Here is a 20,928-nt window from a genome sequence, read left to right on the forward strand (position 1 = left end):
CTTCCAGTGAGATTAAATGGAAGGTAACTGCAAGACTGGTTGCCAAACAAAAAAGTTCATATGGCTTTAGACATATATAGATAAAACCTGAAAAGTTACATTGGCTAAACAGCCAAAGTAATAGTGTTTTGAATGTGGAAATTCAAATACAGAAGTAGTCAGAAACACTTGTCTTTAAAATAGAAATTAAATATGAAATTTGAAACATATTTTTAAAATCAGAGTAATACACCGATAAAGAAAACCAAGGCTGGATGTCTGTCTCTGAAATCCTCCTCTGAGGACCACATATATTTAAGGCAGGCTTTTGCCAAATTGAGTCTGCTGGTCTCAGTAAAAGAGAAACAGGACAAAAATTGATGACCCTTGTTTTTTAGACTTTCAGACTGTATGTTCTGTCAGTTCTTTTTGACCTATGATCTGTGCCATTACCTCTGGCTCAGGTGTAGGACTGAATAAGAGATGGTTTGGGTTTTTTTTCCCTTTGCAGAAGAGTGATTACAAGCTGTAAGGATATTATTAGGGATTTCACTAGAGTCCATAAATTGGTGGTTTATTGCTGTAGTAACACTCACAGATTCTTTATAGGCAGAGCTGCTTAAAAGTGACCCTTTCCCTCAGTCTTAGTTTCTCTTGTTACTTGTCTAAATCTATCTTTCTGCAGCAGACATCTGCCACTCTCCCTTTATTAGAAGCTAAGCAAACAAGGTGGTACAATTTTCAGTATCACTGGTTATTATTGAGTAACCTGTAAAACTGAGAAGCAAGGAGCCTCACAAGGAGATACAACTGTTTTGCTACACAGGTCAGCAGCCCATTGGACTATTTCTATGCCTTGCCATTCTATATTGCATCCTTTCTGGAGAAACCATACCATATATATATATATTTTTTTTTTTGTCCACTTTACAACCGGGAAATACGTTGTGTTCTTTTGACAAGCACTTTGAATTCTACTGAGCGAAAAACAACCCTACCAAGCAAACCAAAAAACCCAAAGCAACAAAAAAGGTCTTTCCTTAAGAATTTGTTGTGATTCGTTATCTGACCTCCAAGATGTGAAGCACCAGACACAGGAAATAAATGTTACGTAATACATTCAGTGTTCAAAGGATGGATTTTAGAATACTTGATCTACTGACTGAAAACAAAAATTAAAGATTTTTATCACTGATCATAAGAAATGCATGGTTTCAAAGGGAAAAGGCTCTGCATCTATTAAAAATCTCTTCTAGCATCCATCTCTCAAGAGGGAGTATTTAGTTTTGCCTTGCTTTTCTGCTATTTGTGAATGATGCAACCAGGGTCAAAGTTATTCCAGAGAGAAAATTCCAGCCAGTAAACTGACAGAGAAGTGAGTGAGGCTCTATATATGACAGTCTCTTCTCCTTGTGTAATCACTAGACAAATCTACTCATAAATGGCCCTGGGATTCCATTTAAAAGCCTATCAGCTCAGTAGGAAAGGTCTTCTAAAGCCTTCTGACTTATGGAGAAAAATCTCTGCTAGCTGGCCTCAGGGCAATTTCTTCCCTCTGTTTACCTCTTATTGAGAGATAGCAGCCCAAATAAATTACTGTCTAGAAAGCCCTGTTCATAAAATGGAACAAAAAAAGAAGAAAAAGAAAAAGAAAAGAAAAGAGCTTCTGAGCTGAGGCAGAGAGATGGTTAGGGTATTACATGCTTTGGTGCAAGCAGTATGTGTGTCAAGGAATGCATGAATTAGGAACTAATGCAAGGGTCCTGAGAGAACTGGTGGATGAAGTGTCTAAGCCACTATCCATCATGTTTGAGAAGTTGTGGCAGTCTGGTGAAGTTCCTACAGACTGGAAAAGGAGAAATATAACCCCCATTTTTAAAAAGGGAAATAAAGAGGACCCAGGGAACTACAGGCCAATCAGTCTCACCTCTGTGCCCAGTAAGATCATGGAGAGGATCCTCCTGGAAAATACGCTAGGGCATGTGGAAAATGAGGAGGTGATTGGTGACAGCCAGCATGGCTTCACTAAGGGCAAATCCTGCCTGATAAATTTGGTGGCCTTCTATGATGGGGTTACAACGTTAATGGACAAGGGAAGAGCAACTGATGTCATCTACCTGGACTCATGAAAAGCTTTTGACACTGTCCTACATGACATTCTTGTCTCTAAAAGGGATAGACATGGATTTGATGGATGGACCACTCAGTCGTTAAGGAATTGGCTTGATGGTCACACTCAAGGAGTTGTAGTCAATGTCTTGATATCCAAGTGGAGTGGGGTGACAAGTAGTGTTCTTCAGGGGTCAGTGTTGGGACCAATGCTGTTTAATGTCTTTGTTAAGATGGACAGTGGGATTGAGTGCACCCTCAGCAACTTTGCCAAAAACACTGAGCTGTGTGGTGTGGTCGACACACTGGAGGGAAGGGATGTGCCATCCAGAGGGACCTGGACAGGCTTGAGATGTGGGCCCGTGCAAATCTCACAAAGTTCAACAAGGCCAAGTGCAAGGTCCTGTACATGGGTCGGGGCAATCCCAAGAACAAGTACAGGCTGGACAATGAATGGATTGCAAGCAGCCCTGTAAAGAAGGACTTGGGTATAATAGTAGATGGAAAACTGAATATGAGCCAGCAATGTGCACTTGCAGCCTAAAAAGCCAACCGTATCGTGGGCTGCGTCAAGAGAAGTGTGGCTAGCAGATCAAGGGAGGTGATTCTCGCCCTCTACTCTGCTCTTGAGAGACCCCAACTGGAGTACAGTGTTCAGCTCTGGGGCTCCCAGTATAAAGAAGACATGAACTTGCTCGAGCAGGTCCAGAGAAGGGCCACGAAGATGATTGGGAGGCTGGAACACCTCCCTTATGAGGACAGGCTGAGAGGGATTGGGGTTGTTTAACCTAAAGAAGAGATGGCTCTAGGAAGACCTTACACCAGCAGCACTTAAAAGGGGCCTGCAGAAAAGATAAGGAGGGACTCTTGATCAGGGAGTGTAGTGATAGGACAAGGGGCGACAGTTTTAAATTGAAAGAGGGTAGATTTAGATTATATATAAGGAAGAAATTCTCTACTGTGAGGGTGGTGAGACAATGGAATAGGTTGCCCAGAGAGGTTGTGGCTGCCCCCTCCCTAGAAGTGTTCAAGGCCAGGTTGGACAGGGCTTTGAGCAACCTGGTCTAGTGGAAGGTGTCCCTGCCTGTGGCAGGGGGGTTGGAGCTAGATGACCTTTAAGATCCCTTTCAACCCAAACCATTCTATGATTCTATGATCCACCCAACTGCAATGTCTCTACTGATTTTTGTGGGACTAGACCCCAATCAACTTTCCCTGACAGTACTATTTACTTTATGGAAACCTTTTGTCAGAGAGGAGGTGTTGCAGGACCACATGGAAAGCTCATGACAGGATCAGAGAGCCAGTCCGGATTTGCTAAATCCTTGAAGCAAATGTAACCCATTAAAGTTAAATTCAGTCCCTGCCTGGCCCAAACATGCAGCATGGACTAGATCAGCATGCACACTTGCTGGCAAGGCATTCTGGTCCCTTCACAAACAAAGGATCAACTTTTCCTCTCTGCAAAATGAACTCCCACTACAGCTGTGGCCAACACCCACAACACCTCCTCCACAGAGAAGAGTGATTATTTGGGATTCTTAGCTAACACAGATTACTTCTATCTCATTGTGAGATATCAACAGGTCTCAGTGAAAAAGACTCCCTTTCCCCTTGACAGCAAAATACATTGAAATGTTATACAAGACAGGTCAGGCCCCTGGACAGTTTTCCTTCCCTGGGCATCTCAGCAACATAAGAAAAACTTCTGTTTCATTTTCCTTTTGAGATCCTAGGGCTTATAAAGCTTCAGCAGAGGACTTGCTGCAGTCTGAGAAGGCTGCAGTGGCCGGTGACATGCTTACTGTCTCCTTCAGCAACCTCTTATGGTGAGACAGGGAGTTACTATCAGGAAGGCTCACATTGCCACTACCAATTGACTTGGCCACTGAGATACTTAAAAACTTTCCCTTTAGAAGAGCCCTCATCTGTCAGATATGGACACAGCAATGCTGTAGGAACAAGCTCCATACTTCCCTGGAGACCCCAGCCTACTGACACTGAACTGTGTCTCCCCCATCCCCTGGGGTAACTGCCTGTGCCCCTCTTCTCCAGCCACACCTCTTCATAAGCTCAGACAAAGCCTTTTTTGTTTCCCACCACTGCAGGCCCTCCTTCTGGCCTCTTCGTGGGGGGAACCTTATCTGGGAGCTCCTCTTCTCCACCCCAAGCATCAAGCCTTTCTTCATTAGGATTTTACACCTCCACTAGCACACCAGCTATCCAGAGAAACAGCCAGCCCCACACTTTAATAAATTTCCTTCTTCCCTAAATACCACACTCCACAGCACATGAGGCTGCTGTCACATTTCTAGGAAGCTGCAGGCTTCCTTAGTGGTGACCACAGCCCTGTTACTGCCTTCTTTCTTACTTTTATTACTACCTGAAATGACTCACCTGAAGATAAACGATTTTAGGGATCTGCACTCTGGTTGATCAGTAACAGAAAAGCAAGTAGCAAGATGCTCTCTGGCCTGCCACAATTATGCTGGAAAAACACGAATTTGGAATTTTAGGTCTTTCTAGAAAGAAAAGCCTGAGCCCAACATCACTCACACTCAACCACTCAGATAAACATCAATGGGGAGACTGAGACTTGAAAGACAAAGTTACTCAGCAAAGAGGCAGCGCAACTCTGTGTCAGCTTGGAACAAATCAGATAATTTATAGTAATTTCATATAGCTCATGCAGAGTCATGAGAAGAGGCCTCTCCTGAGTCAACTTGCACTTAAGGCAGATTTTGCCCAAGAAGATATTTGGCTTTGTTTTTTTTAATCAGAGCCAAGAAGGGATTAAAAATGCTTTTAATCACTGTAATAATCCCATTTAATCAGACTACTGTCTGGGTTAATTTCTTTAGCAATGATGAATTAATCTAATCACAGTTTGATTTAACTAGGAGGTTTGATACTGAGTTTTGCAGTTAGTTGCCTACATCTCTCTGTCTGTTACAAACCCTGCTCACAGCAAAGGGTTGAAGAGAGAGGTCTTAAATACAAAAGCTCTGATCAAATTTATATGAATGCCTATGTTCAAACATTGCTATTCTTATTTTCTGAATATGCATATTTAAATAATTACTATGAATTATCCTATAAAGCACATAAAGTGATTCTGATCATGCAAACTTAAACGAAGTAAGAAAATCCAGTGTTTCCTAACTGGACCAGATATCCAAAGAGGAAAGGAAGATAAGAATCTGAAGGAGTTGGGGCCTTTTTCTAGAGTAACATGATCATATTCCCATTTCTTCTGCCAGGGAATTCATTCAGATATTGGATTCATACCTTTTTGGCTAGCTACTTTGAAATGCATAGCTAATTGAAATCAACCCACTGTTGAATTTGGAAAGAAAAGACCACCACAGGTAAGACATAAATTGGTTAATGTGAAATCAGATGTAACAATAATATTAGAACAAGCCCATTGGAGTCATGGCCAGACGATTTTTCTGAAACCATATGGTATCTGCCATGAGAATGTGAAGAAATATTATTCCTAGCCACATCGCTGTCTGAAGCATGGCAGCTAGAGGGAACAGCACATGTGCCAGCATGTCTAATTATCTCAGAGACTCTTAGTTCCTCTGTTGTTTTTAAAATGCCACTCTTTCAAAGTCTGATTCAATGTCCATGGAAGTGGAGTTTTTCTACTGACTTTGGTAGATGCTGGCCTCAAATCCACAACGGAGTAAAGAAATATTTGGTTGCTGACTAGCTGCAGAGTTGTTTGCGAGACAAGGAAGAGAAAAAAGTGGATCAAAACCAAGGTGGAGACCAGGAGACTTCTGACCATTAACTGCTCAGGGCTTCACTGTGGGTCTGTAATGAAGCAGACATTTCCAACTCAGTCCAGACTGGAGATGCTCTTGAATATTCTTCTATTGATATAAACGTACACACTGAAGGCTGATTTCCTTTTCTCTTCCTCTCAAAAAATATTTATTTTTCACTCCCAGATAAAGCTCTGCTCCTTCTCCTGTTCTCATGTTGTCTCTTCTCCATCCCATGCTCTTGCACTTTGACATGCTACAAGGCATCAGGCTGTGCCAGGGATCCTGCTCCCTTGAGGGTGGCTCATTCTCATCTCGGCTGCCTGACTGGGTCCATTCACTGTGTTTCATCCTCTGCCAGCTCTCCCCCTCCTAGGGAAAATGCAGGCATATAGCCAAGGGACAGTCACCCACTCATCCTGGGGACTCCAACAGATTCTCAGGAGTAGAATTTCTTCTGCTCAAGGGGAGCACTTGCTGTGATGAGTCACAGCACAGCAGAGGGACACAGGCTCAGCTGAGCCATGAAGAAAGAGCTTATTTTCCTTTCCTTTGGGAAGGAGGCAGCAGACTGTGTAGGAAACCTCTGCCCCAAGTCATCACTGACCTTGTTAATGGTGTCTGATCATGCTGGACTGGGAAGAGATCCATTCCATTTAATTATTTGCTAGAGGGAAACAAGCTGATAGATGCCACAGACCTCACACAGCCCTGTGTAACCACTCACACCTGTTCAGCTCTGCCAGTCTGCACCTGGGGCTGGCCTGAGCTAATTCATGGAGAGGGGTTAGTGACTGACCATCAACTTGTGCTTTGATAACACATTTCCTCAAACAACCAGGGACTGCTGAGGAGCCCCCTCTAACTCTTATGTATGGAGGTACAGCTACATGGGTGATTACATGATTGATAAGGTGAAATGGAGAGTTTGGAGCAAGACTCATAATGCAGTCCTAAACATTGTCATTCAGCATCATGGGGCATTTTACTCAACTTGAAGAGGCATTTAAAATAAAAATCAGATCCTGTGGTTGTGAGTCAGCCAGTTCTAGAGATGAGTGGTTTGGATAACTGCTCCTTTTCACTGCTGTGTGCTTGGACATATCTAGGTGTTAGAAAAGGAGCATTTCCAGAAAAAACAACCTATTTTTGTTCTACCTCCCCCCTGAGATCCGAGGTCTGATCAAATGTCCCAACCTTGATTTGCTACACAAGGCAAGAGCGGAGTAGACATGGTCTGAGCCCGTCTTTCACTCAGGGAGAAATAAAGATGCAGTTCAAGCCCTGAAAAATGTAGTTTTTATAAACAAAGACAGAAATATAACCCCTACAGTTAAAACCACATAAAGAGCAGAGGACTCAGACAGATGTACATTGCTGCTTATGCCTGTGACGGGCATACAATTAAGATTGTAAATGTTTAAACACAATTCCTACACAAGAATATGGCCAGTAACTTTACTGTCTGGGTAGCTACAGAGTTTTTTGTTTCCCCCCCACTCCAAGGAAAAATATTTTTCTTTTAGGGATATTGTTTCCACAGTTTAAGAGCACACAGGCATATTCACATATTATCTGGGCTGGCAACTGTGCCAGGGGCTATCTGGTTCTTCCTCTGACCCACAAACTCCAGCTCAATAATTTGCCTTTTAGAATTATCACCTAATGGGAAGTTAGATTTTTAAACTTTTAGCATTCAGCAAGATTTCAATTCAAGTCCCAGGTTTTAGCTTAAGTTTAGGTTTTACTTGAAGACTACCTTGGAAAAAAGGATAGGAAGCTTCCTACTCTTTGAAGATATTTGGACTGAGATGCCACTGCAGGACAGCATGTAAAGGTTTGAGCACATGTTCAAGGCAAGGGTGTAATTTCTCCTCTCTTCTTGGAGGATTCAGTTTTTTAAATTCTTCACAGTAACTCTTACAAGATGTTTCTGAACCAGCTCCAAAAAAAAAAAGAAATCAGGTCTACAGCTACATAGACTGATATAGACTAATTTTATGTTTAGATTTGGTCTATGAATAACCACAGACAGAACTAAAAGATATTTTCCTTTCTTCTTCATATAACTACATATAGCCCATTAAAAAACAAACCACGCCCCCAAACTTAACCAACCTCAAAACTCAGAGATGGAATTCAACTCTTTCTAACTTTATGTTCAGAATTTTCTAGCTTGATTTTTCTTTTTTTAAAGATTTTTTGTATGAAAAAGTGTTTCCCAACAGTGATTTATTTTTTAAGTACTTTTTAAATTGACACATTGGTTTCTGAGATTTTCTACTCCACAGTTTTAACCACATTCATAATCCACTCAGCATATAGTAGCATCTGGCTGTGAATTTTCTCAGAGAGCCATTAGAGTAAGCAGAATGAGACACGTTGCCTATTTAGCCTTATATATTACCTGTAGGAATTGCTTTTGCTTCCAGGGAAATAAACTCTACTTAGCATATAGATCTTCAATTATTAAATGTAATGACTCAGAAAAAAGTTGTTCTTTTCTGGCCCCTGGAGATAAGTAGCTTATGACTTCAAGAACAATGGCAAATACATCCCAAAGCTTGAATTCTAGATTGCAGCATTGTATCTACAATTTTGCAAGTCAATACAGAATTTCTGCTTGTTTAGCAAACCCCAACATTTTGTGTATTGAGATGTGAAGTGACTGGTAAACATACTCCAGGAAAAAAAGGAATAAGTATATTGAATGACAGAAGCATCTTACTGAAGGTAGGTCAGTCATCACCAACAGACATAATCTAAAGGTTATTTCTGAAGTGCCTGGCTCAGGTGGGATGTAGCATTCGGAGAGATTTTGTCAGTCATGGTGTTGAGTCTCCTGCATTTGTTGTAGCTCTATATTACATTAGAGCCTGGTGCATGCAGGTCCACAAGAATTCCACTCTGGAGAGCACTCCGTGCTACCAGCCATGAAGTCACAATGCTGTGGTCAGCCTTTCTGAAAAACTGAGACATTATTGAACTGTGGATCTTATGGGCAATATCAGTTTCCTACTTGAACTGAAAAGTACCTGTACTCTTGAGGTTGAATTCATCAGCACTTGTATTAAAATTTATGGCTCATTTTCCCTGGAAAAGACAAATAGCATTTTTTTCCAGAAAGTTTTCTGTCACATAGTACAGACCGCCCTGCCCAGAAAAAATGATTACTACAAAAAGAAGAGGTTTACTGTTGTATTCTTGGCTGCACACTATGCATTATCAAAAATTGAACTGTGCATACTTAGTAACTTCCTTTAGCTAATTTGTTTCATCTTGAACTTTGAGAGGATATTTAGAATTTATTATACAGGGATCACCCTTGCATTTCAGATAATACTCTACAAGCTGAGTAACATAATGAAGCTGATAACACAATGAAACTATTGAAGAGATTTAATATCAAGAGGAAGAAACAATACTTTACTGCCAGAGAGTTTCTTGAGAACCAGCAAAGCAAAGGAAATAAATTATCCATTGGTTGGGAAGAGTTCACATCTTAGAAATATTCTTTAAGCATCAGCTCCAGGGATATCACTCACTCAATTCCTTTGGCAGCAAAACAGTGATATCTCACTCATAGAAAAAATGAATTATGGAAGTGATCAATGCAACGCAACCCTGAAGTGGCAGGAGTCCAGAACATCAAGTTCTATGTACAAAGCATACATGAGGTCAATGGTGCTCAGTAGTGGGCCATGGTGGGGAACTTTCAATTGTTTTACTCAGAAGAGAGACTGGTAATAAGCTTTGTATCAGGAACGTTAGATATCTTTCATGCTACTTTGAAAGACTAGAGTCCCCATCCCTGGAGGTGTTTAAGAGTAGGGTCAACATAGCGCTTCGGGATATGGTGTAGTTGGGAACTGTCAGTGTTAGGTCAATGGTTGGACTGGATGATCTTCAATGTCCTTTCCAACCTAGACGATTCTGTGATTTTACTAATCAACGGGCAAACAGCATCTGACTACTCCAGACTCAACAACAATAAACCACAGCAGCAGCCAGGATAAAGAGATGTTCAGGAAAAATGGTATCTGTGTTGAGGAAGGGCATATTTCCAGATAACATCTTCTCAGAAGAGGTTCTGGAACAACATGAAGTGAATGATAAATGGTGTTGCTGCTTATCAACTTGGGTTGATTAACAGGTGGATCATGGACAGGAGTGCATTTTCAGGAAGTGCTGTAAGGTTTGAAGAAGAGGTTGTGGAAGTGACACCATGCTCTGAGGCCTGCTGGAAGCAGAAGCACAGGGTACAAGGCTGACAAGGGAATTCATAGAGTCTGGCACTACAGACCTGCACTGCCTCTGTATGCCTGCACATCCTGGACCACAATCCACAACTCTTCCAATGTCTTGAGCCTGAGCTACCACATCAAGCTTAAGGCCAGACTTGGGTGATATTAGACCAAGCATACAAGTATAGTCACCTGGATACAGGCAAACACACCTGTTCAGATAGCTGTATGTGAAGATATGCCAATGTCTGCCATAAAAAAATATAGTGGTAGCATATTGACTAAACTGTTCCCACAGTTGACTTAGAGAAAGACCAGGGCCAGAAACAGGTGACAGGCACAGTCTAGAAGATCTATACAGACACAGAAACTACAGGCCTCCAACACAGAGAGGATACCCTGTTTCACACTAAGCATAAAAGACTCACTGAGAGGCAAATGGATCTCCTTTGGAACATACAGAGAAACAGACATATTCACTGCATGGTGCTGCTAGTGGAGAAGAGTATTTCATGATCTAGGCTTAAAGAAAAATTGTAGACTGAACAGTTACTTCACATATGATTAGAATAAGGATTACTATGGAGGACTGTTGAGTCTGGATCTGATCATGCTAGGGAAAAGAGCATACGGTGACAGATGTTTACCATGACCCAAACTCAATTGTACTCTGAAGGAATACTGTTAGATATCCATGTCTGTTGTCCTAAAAACCCCACACAAACAAAAAACCTGAAAGGCCTCAATACCATCATGGAGATCTGAACTAAAAATCTCTGCTCAGTATACAAGTGACATATCAGATGATAATAGTAAGGAGGAAAATAGGGATATCTTATAGCTTTGAATATAGTAAAAATACAAGAGAAAACCTCAATCTTAAAATCTTCAAATTCTTCGCATTCTGGAGGGAAAGAAATGTTCTCTTAATGGTGTGCAGAGTGGTGCAGCAGAAATTGTCTTGCAGTGCAGGAAATATTCTTCAAGGAACAAATGGATTTGAAAGATAAGGGAACAAGAAGGAAAAAACCAACAACAAAAATCAAAACAAACCCTGAATAGAGCCTTAATTATACATTTTGAATAAGACAGCTCTCTGGCTGTTTTCATTTTAACATAATTTTAAAGCGGAGTCCTTCAAGCGTTGTGGAGAGAATGTAGATAAATCAGACTGCTCCTTAACTGCTGTAATTCTAAGCTATTTTGCATTTTCTGCTCAGATCACGTTTTAGGCCCTTTTTGTGCGTGCATTGGTTATTAACCTCTGCAGGGGAAACAGAAGGGGCTAAATGAATAATCCCAATTAAATGAGACAAAAAGCATTTATGAGTCCAACAGTACATCTCTCCCTTTCCTTCGGCAGTACATAGTTGATCTCTGCAGGAAGGAATGCTCCAAAAAATTATCTGGGTAGCAGAGTGTCTCTGATCCACTTTCTGATTATCAGAAAGACTGGTGCAGCTGTAAAACAGGGCTTGCCTACTGCCTTTATACTTAGGCTGCAAGGTGTGTATCAGTTCTTCTGAAGGCTCTCCTGCAGCCCCTCACTTTCTTAATTTAAAATAGTTCATCCATCATTCTCCTACACTAAGTGTGAGTATATATATACACACACACAGATCTCACCATGATGACCATCCTTCTTCAAAACATCCCATTACCTGGGTCAAAGCATATGAGATTAAGGGAAAGTGTTGTTTGATGGTATCTGAACACAGTGCCTGGCCATCGTTTGGAAATGTGGCATACCTTTCCTCTTCAAAAAACATTCCCTTGACCCAAGCATTTTTTTCCTAAAAAACACCCATAAGAAAGAAAAGAAGGAACAAATTAATCAAAACAGACAGTCCTATCTATACAGAGATTAGCACCAAAAGAAGTCTCAGATTCCACAAAATCACTAAAGTCTCACTACTGGTTTCACAGTTTTTTTGTGAGGTATACAGACTAAATATCAAGACAGAGAATAGTGGGTTATAGTGAATTTTAAAGTCTCCTGGTACATAAAATAACTAAATGCCCAAGTCCTTTAAATCCACTTAAATGCTAGCATTCAAGAAATTCTACAGCCGTTGGTGGAACCACTTGTGTGTCTTCAGGTGGATGTACAAGTAACCTAAACAGTTATTAAAAATGTATTTCAGTGTTATATTTCCCTGTTCAGATTAAAAGCTGCAGTTGATTATACCTTCTTAAACATTATCTAGACATGTTTGGTCCAATATGGTTTATTTTCTAATCATGCTGGAAATCTTAAAATCTCTATTAGGATTTCTGGGATCAAGTGTTTTCACTAACAAAAATCACTTTATTCAGTTTTGTGGTGTTTCTGGATAGAACTTGAACCCATAGAAGTACAAAAAAGTTTAAAATAGAAATTTATTTGGAGACTAGTATCCATTTTATCCAATAGTACAAGAGGAAATGACCTCAAGTTGCACCAGGGGAAGTTTAGGTTGGATATTAGGAAGAATTTCTTCACCAAAAAGGTTGTCAAACATTGGAATAGGCTGCCCAAGGAAGTGGTTGAGTCACCATCCCTAGAGTTATTTAGAAGGGATATGGTTTAGTGGTGGACTTGTTAGTGTTAGGTTTATGGTTGGACTTGATGATCTTAAAAGGTCTTTTCCGACCTAAATGATTCTTTCTTTCCCATTTGCAAAAATAAAGTTCAACCACATTTTATTAGACTTGATAACAGTAACTTATAGAAGAGAATAATAATTCTCCCACTGAAAGATTTACTGACATAAATTCTGAAAAACATACTCATCTAGGGAGGATTATGCTAAATGGTCACCACAGTTCTTCTGTCATTACAGTCTATGTACCTAGTTAAATAAAATGGAACAAAGACATACTCTATGATTAAGTAAACATGCATTTAATAAAACCTCATCTATTTAGTAGAAAGAAGTCAATGCATTTCAGAACCTGTCTTAACAAAAAATAAAAAGTTCATACAAGACTGTTTCAAGATAAAATCCTCAACTAGGTTAACAGAGGAGCACTTAGAGGAGGTACCTAAACCACCCATATTCCATGAATCTACTCATGCAGATTAGTTGGACAAAAGGTAAGATCAAAAGGAAGCTTAAGGAACATAATTCTGATCTCCAAGTACTCAATAGACTGTAACAAAGTGAAAAGGAGTTATTTCTCTTCAAAGTCCATGGTGAAGCTGCCGACTAGATGAACATCAACCAGTAGTGTCACAGACACAGCTGAATCCGACAACAAGGGACTTGCACTAGATGAGCTCTTGAGATCTATTTTAGTCATACTTTCCTGATTTTGTCTGCTAGAGAGGATCAGGATGTAAGCTAGCTCATCATAATGAAATTTAGATAACTCTTTTGTGTTCAGCACAACCCTCCTAAGAGTGAAAAGCCAAATGGACTCTTGGCATTTACAGCTTGCTATGTAGATTTCTTCCTGTCTAATTACAATGAAAAGATATTTGTATGAATTAAATTTCTTTCTAGTTTCAATCTCTTGGGTTCATATGCAGGGAATTTTGGATTAGATCTTAGTGTTTGAGATGGAAAATAAAATACTTGTAATTGTGTTTGTTTTTTTACCATCTGTTCTTAAACGACATTGTTGCCATGTTCCTCTGATGTACTTCACCTCTGCAAGCTCATTCAAGGGCACTAGGTCAGACTCCAGTCTGAGCATAGAAATTATGTTTATGGCTACACACAGATTAAAGTTAAACGTCAAAAGTAATAAAACAGGAAAAAAATTGCTTGGAGCAGGTGAACAGTTTCATTGAAATTCCCTTTGTGCTGAAATGTAAACTTTTGCCCTTTGGTCCAGGAAAAAAATAAAATCAAAAAATAAGTGGGAGAAAAAAATGTAGAAATTTCTCAGTTTTATCCTAACCAACTTATTCTCTTCTCAAAAAAAAAAAATCTAGCTGGGTGCTCTTCCCATTCAGAGCTACTAGTGAATACAGCAAGCAAGAAGTTATCTCTGTGTACCACAGAAAACATAAATAAGAAAATAAAGGGTTTTTTCCCAGACTATAAAGTTTTAAGTAATATTTTGTGAGACAGTCTGAATTTGGGCACAAAGAAACAGAAAATTAGTTCCCAATGAGGATTCACTTACTTTACAGTATATAGGAGAGAAGTTAAGAAACACAGAAACAGGGACATAAGAAAATGGTAAATTGTTCAAGAGAGATGGGCAGGAGGTAGAGCAAGAGAGGGATGTAGACAAAGCAATAAAGTCCCGCTCTAACAATTGAACCATAACCAGAACATGTAAATCTGTATCCAATGGAAACGAAAGTCTCAAAGACTTCTCAGACATTGCTTGAAGAATGTTTAGGCAGCCTGTTGCTCCTCAAATACTCCCAAACACCTCCTATTATATTTCTCCTGTTGAAAAGAAGCTTTTCAGAAGTTAAGTCCTAGTCATCTCTTCCCTCCAACTTGAGCCATACCTCTCTACAACAGGAGTTACAAAAGCAGGTAGAGTCTCCAGCCAGCACTGAAAGAGCCAAAAAAAGGTAGCTTCTATAACAGTGCTGTGGCTGTCTCTGCTAAACACCTGCTCTCAACATGGGATACAAGGGAACTCTGCAGTGAAGAAACTTTCCCAGCTTCAAGGAGAGAGTCTCTACTCACTGCACTGGCACAGTATTTCTTTGAGAATTCCAGCAAGTAACTTAATCTCACTGCCTTATTTTTCCTCAGCTGGAAAACTGGGTCAGTGATTTTTCTTTTATTTATCTTGACTTTTCTCACTAAAATTCTCCAAGACAGAGACATTCTTTCCTCCACTGTAGTTAATTCTAGCCATCTGTTTTCTGAACTTTGAGGTATCTTTCAGCTTTTCACTGCAGACACAAGGGCTGGGAACTTAGTGGGTTTTTTTTAATGAAAGAAAGGTCATATAGTCATAGGACTTCTAGGATTGCAGCTTTAAAGAGGCAATTGGTATTACATCGTTAATAATAAAACCACAGCAATTTTGCTCCACGTTTACACATGATATGTGGATTCAATCTACTTTAAGGCTTGTCGGTGCTATTTAAAAGAGTTATTAGGAAACCTCCACTTTGGCTTTTCAGCAATGGAAGGCTTGCTCCTCAACCTCTGCTTCTCCATCTTTCCATCTCACCATCACTCTCCTACAAGAACATCCTGCATAGAGCGAAACTTTAAGTACTAAAGCAGTGCTCTGAATCAGAGATTCTGCTGTATCTCTGCAATAGAAACACATTCTCACTGCTGCATCTAACAGACCTTTGGACCCAAAGAAGGATGTTTCCTCTCTGACTTTTAGTGTTCAATGGAAAGCGTTGAAATAGAATGAAGTCTCCTGAGATCTTGGAAAGACCCTGGGTTATCAACACATGGTAGGACGTACTTACTGTGGCCATGAAAAACACAAACAATAGGATTAACTTTATTTACCCCAAGACAAGGGAAAGAAGGTCTTTCCAAACTTAGCTTCAGCGGGATGCAATGGTACAGATAAACAGCTTCTGTAGAGTTAAAGAAGCTAGTTCTGAAAATGATTTGTTGGAGTCAAGAAACCTCACCTTTAGTTACTGGAGGGGTAAGGGATTTATCACATCCTTAGATCTATTATGCACTACAAATCTCCCAGATGAGCTGGTCAAGACAAAAATTAAGCTCAAGACATAGGGGTCAAGGGTCAATAGTCTGATTAGTAGTGTTTAGCAGTAATGTATCTGGATGACTTAATTTCCTTACCACAAACACTACTAGCAGTAGAGGTTGCAGATATTTCCTGGTAAGCACACCTTGTTTTAATCTGGTGCTCCTCAGAATACTTAAGAGTGAGTTGTAAAACCACATCATTAAATCACAGCCAGGTTTAATGACAACAAAAGTTGTTTTGTTGAAAGCTCCAAACTGCTGCAGTCAATGGAGAAAAATGGAGATTTCTAGGTAGGATTATGTTTTATCTCAAGCTAGTAGAAATTTAAATGATAATTTGGAGATGCCCACCTATTTCCATCCTCACTTCAGATACAGAGGCATGACAGTTACAGCTAGCTTTCTAAACGCAAAATTTAGCTGAATTGGGTCACAAGCTTTGTTCTGTCCCTGACTTAATTAATATTCCTTACTCATCTTTCAGGTGACTTATCACTGAATGTTGTCATTGAGATGTCTGGAACCATAATAATGCTTCCTATAATAAGTGACAAACTATGAAAGCAATGCATTCTCTGACTCCATCCATGTTTCCTTTTATCACTTGATACATTTTGTTTTGTAATATCATGTAGTACTAGGGGTTATGACACTGAAACCCTTCCAGGTAATAAGCTGTGGATGGTTTTTGCTATGAATGGTTGTTTTTTTTCCTATTCAAGTCTACATTAGGATGAAATTGAGACAATTAGAAATGGGTTTTGACAAGACAGAGTAGGCCAGCAGAAGAGTTATGTGTAGGTTGAATATTAAAATCATTACCCGAGGGAAAGCCTCGAGTTGATTGTTTATTATGATTTACAAATGGAACATTTCAATGAGAAAAGACAGACAAAACTTAATGTTGCTAACTTAGCTGTAAGGACAATACTTTTCCAGGATGTAGAAAACACCAATTCATATTCTTAGTCTGAATCATGGATTTGCAATTCCTTTTCTTAAGCAAATACTTTAATCCTGAGGTTATTTGCTTTCTGTGACACATCTCTTGTGTTTCAGTGACAAATTCCTTCTAAGGTCAAGTTGGGAAAAAACCCATTTTCCTACAGAAACTCCAGCACATCAAGACATTCCTAACCAATTCCAGCTCCGATGACATCTCTCGACCTTTTGTGTCAATTGACTGGCTCCATTGTGACTCTGTGTAAAAGGTCATTAGGATTCAACTAGGTCAACCAGCTCAAATGCCCCATGTGAAGGGAAAACTTAGAATAGTACAAAGGCATTCCTGCAAAATTAATCACCAATCCCTTTGCATATATTCCCACCAAAAGCACTAGTTTTAATAGTGATTTTGGTGGGAAGGACATTTGTCCATTGATCTCCAGAGTTAGCTCATTTCACAAATAACAATGAATAATAGTAATTGATGCTCACCTCTGCACTAGAGCAAGGAATCTGATCTTTTCACCAAGTAGACAGGAATTCACAGTCAACATGATCACTTCTCTTAATTCACAAATCTGTGACTGGTAGTATAAGACAGTTTGGATTACCTAACAACTTTTACACGATATAGCAGAGTAAACTTAGAGCATAGCTCCTACTTTCACAGGCAAGTTGTCTCTTTTCATGATGGGGAACAGCATACACAGACCAAGAGTTCTGTAAGTTGACATCTTAATGTATCTTTTTTAATGCAGTGTCCTAATAAAAAATTATAAATTTGCCTACTTCTTGGGAGGAAGGTCAAGTTGCAATGCTGTTAACTTACCTATTTCTCAGGGAAAAAAACAGAAAGGAAAATCTTCCACTTTGGAACTGTTTAAAAGTTCTGTGGAAACAATTCTTGGGTTGTTGTAGTTGGGTTTGGTGTTTTTTTTAAGTAATTTGTCAGTGTTGCTCACCATTTACCCCTCTGAGCCTGGATTGTTTCACACTAAATCTTTCTTCAAAGTGACTTCAAGAATCAGACTAGCCCTCTGCTGCTCTTATTTTGAGAAACAGAAAAATGCGTCCTCACCTCTCTCCAGTTCCCAAAGTGCTTTGTTACAGCCAGTTATATCTGCCAAAACATTGTAAATTACATACCCCCAAGATTGTCTGTCTGAGAAGAGGAATCACCATCATGGAGTGCCCTTCACTGAGCTGCCTGAACATACGGATTTGCTTCAGCCTGAACATCTTGCTAGGGGCAAAAGAATCCAAGATCTTCACCAGACAAACCAAAGCAAATTTTAGCACTTCACAGACAAGACACAAACTTAATAGCCACAAAAATGAAAGACCATGGATTCACTTAATACAATATCATGAAATTCTCATGAATTTCAAGTAGTTCATGTGATGACTTAATAGATTAAAAATTAGACAGAAATCAGTTTCTTTCACAAAAGGGACCACTTCATGTCTATCTGACCCTGCTACAAAGGCTTAATTTGGCTTGAATGTCTCTTTGAAATAAGGACATTTGGTTTGTTTATGTGTTCTCCTGATGCCATCCCTGGGATTCATTGTCACTTTGTTTTGTGCAGCAATCACAAAGTGCAGGACTAGTTGAAAGTGTTATACACCATCTTGTTCTAGAAACTGATAATCCACTCTCTCTACTTGTTCCAATTGTACTGCAGGGTTTATCTTCCTTATACTTTCCAAGCAGATAAGGAATCTTCAAGTTGTCTTTTCAAATCAGACCAAGCAAGGAAAGTCAAACATAACAAGTAAAGTGACATGATTTCTAAAGAATAACCCATCTTCAGCTTCTCAGGTTGTCCATCAACAGGTTACAATATGATCAAAGCAAGCTGAGAAGAGCCTGAGGTTTCACCAAGAGGTTTTTGGTAGGTGAGCCTGTGCTACAGAACTAAGAGGAAATAATTATCCTTGAAGATCTACCAGGGCTGAGAGAGTGATTTAAGCTAGAAAAAATATGCTTGATTCTCTCCCCATGCATCCAAACAGCAGAGGCCCATACAGCCTGCAACAAGGAATGTACAATCTTGGACACAGGAGGGATAACATGTGAATGTTCTAAGAGTAACAGGGAGAATCAGGCTTTTTCAGATAACTGTATCCAGCAACAAAACCCTACATGAAGTCATGAAACAGGAGGCTGGGTTGGTTTAGCCCCTGCCGGGGTCTGAGACCACGTGGCCGCTGCCCCTCCCCCACAAAGGGAGTGAAATACAAAGCCCCAAGACTGAAATAAGGAAAGGTTTAATACAATAACACAATAACAACACAACAAACAACAACAATAACAGTAATAATGATAGCAATGAACAGAGCAAAATAGCTACCAAATACAGCAGTGAGAGGAGCAGATGTACAAAACCACATGTGCACTGTGCATGTGACGCGCCAGGATGTGACGTCAGCATGGTATCTGAATAACCCGGCTAGAGCTCCCCCCCCCCCCTGCTGGGAAACTTAACCCTATCCTGGTTAAACCAGGACAGAGGCAAAAAAGGAATAGGAAACAGAGTCAAGAGATTGGAAACTATACCCAGCTTAGCAGCTGACCTATTCCTTGGTCATGGTCAAATTGCTTCATGTTTCTATAGTTAATTTCCCTTTATCTCTTTCTAGTTTTGACCTGTCCTGTTGATGAGTAAGAGCTGGAAGAGAGACTGATTTGTGTTTAATATGTTTAAACAGTGATTAGCATGCTATCATCCTTTGACCAGGCACATAACAGTAATGAAGGGCCCAGCTTTATTCTGTGATGATCTTGTCTAAAAAGTGATTTCATTTCATATACTCGGTACTTCATCCTTCTCTGTAATAGTGTTGTACATGGACATAAGCATTAAAGGAGTCTGCCTGTTTATTTCAGCTGAAGCTCAATTCCAAAGGGTGGTGCCAGAAGCTGAGGTTGAAGCCCAGATCTGCTGTTATTCTTAAACTCACCCATTCTTCATAAATGATTTGAAACAAAAGTGTGTTTATATTCTTGTATTAATTTAAAGGCCAATGTATCAAAATATTTGAGTTTCCTTTTTTATAGATTTAGTAATAAAAGCTGGTCTAAAAATAACGTGTCCTATGAGATTTGTATTATTAAGCCTTTTTTTATCAGTAAAATGTTCTGCTTGCATTGCTAAAATGATAGGAAAATAAAATGATAAAAAAAACCTCCAACAACTTGCCAAGGTTTTAATTACAAGATTATAGGCCTGGAATTCTTCACTTTATTTTTTCCTAAATTTAGAAAGTAAGTGGCTATTTATGCTTCCTTTCCCAAGCTCTGTTATGCTGTGTAACATACAGCAAACACATTGTCCTATGATTTCTTCTTTCTGAGCTTATATCAACAGTCAGGAATATATAGAAACCCAGAGCTATGGAAGGATTTGTGCCGACCTCAGAAAGGAAGTATATAAATGGATAACTCCAGACACAAATCCCAACATTAAAAAAAAGGAAGAAATCCAAGTCTAGGCTTTTGCTAGGAAATACTGAAATGAAGATTGTCTCCAAGACATTGATTAAGTTTCTTACTGGCACTAAACAAGATACATTATGTAATACAGTCTTCAAATGCATAGTTTTAATTTCAGGCAACTAGTCACAAGCCAATTACTCTCTGCACCTATTTAAGAGTAGACACAACCTACAAAAAAGCACCCATAGTCTTCTTTGGGTTGTAGCATTGGTATCCTTGTGATTCAAGGGACACAGGATTATATCTTTTCAAGAACATCTAGTATGCCATTTAAAGTTTTGAGAAAAAAATTCCATTAAATAACTAATTTCACAGTCTGTTGAGGAGCCCCTTCACAGCACTTACCTTTACTTGCTGAACTAGAGATAATTGTTGCTCAGACTCCTCATCCATAAGCAATTAGTTCCCAGGTATTCTCCACTGATCACTACACAGCACCTAAATGTGAGAGCTCAACCACAGCAAGATTAAGTCTACAAGCAGACTTTTATGCTATTTTGAATTCTGTGCAGCTGGTTTTAGGGAGCAGGGAATTAATTTAGGATTAAATTCACCTGCAGGATTTGGAGTGAAATTCACCTGTAGCAGAAACACAATCTGTGCAAGATATAACAATTCCTAAACAGCATTTTGACTGGATCCCCAAAATTTTTTGGACCAAAAGAAACAGGAAATAAAGATTGAAAGAAAACAATTCGTGGTTACATTCACAACAAGTTCAAATAGAAAAATAAATGGTTAAT

The sequence above is a fragment of the Strix aluco genome, chromosome 7 (genome assembly GCF_031877795.1).
Source record: "Strix aluco isolate bStrAlu1 chromosome 7, bStrAlu1.hap1, whole genome shotgun sequence".
In the NCBI taxonomy this organism is placed as follows: domain Eukaryota; kingdom Metazoa; phylum Chordata; class Aves; order Strigiformes; family Strigidae; genus Strix; species Strix aluco.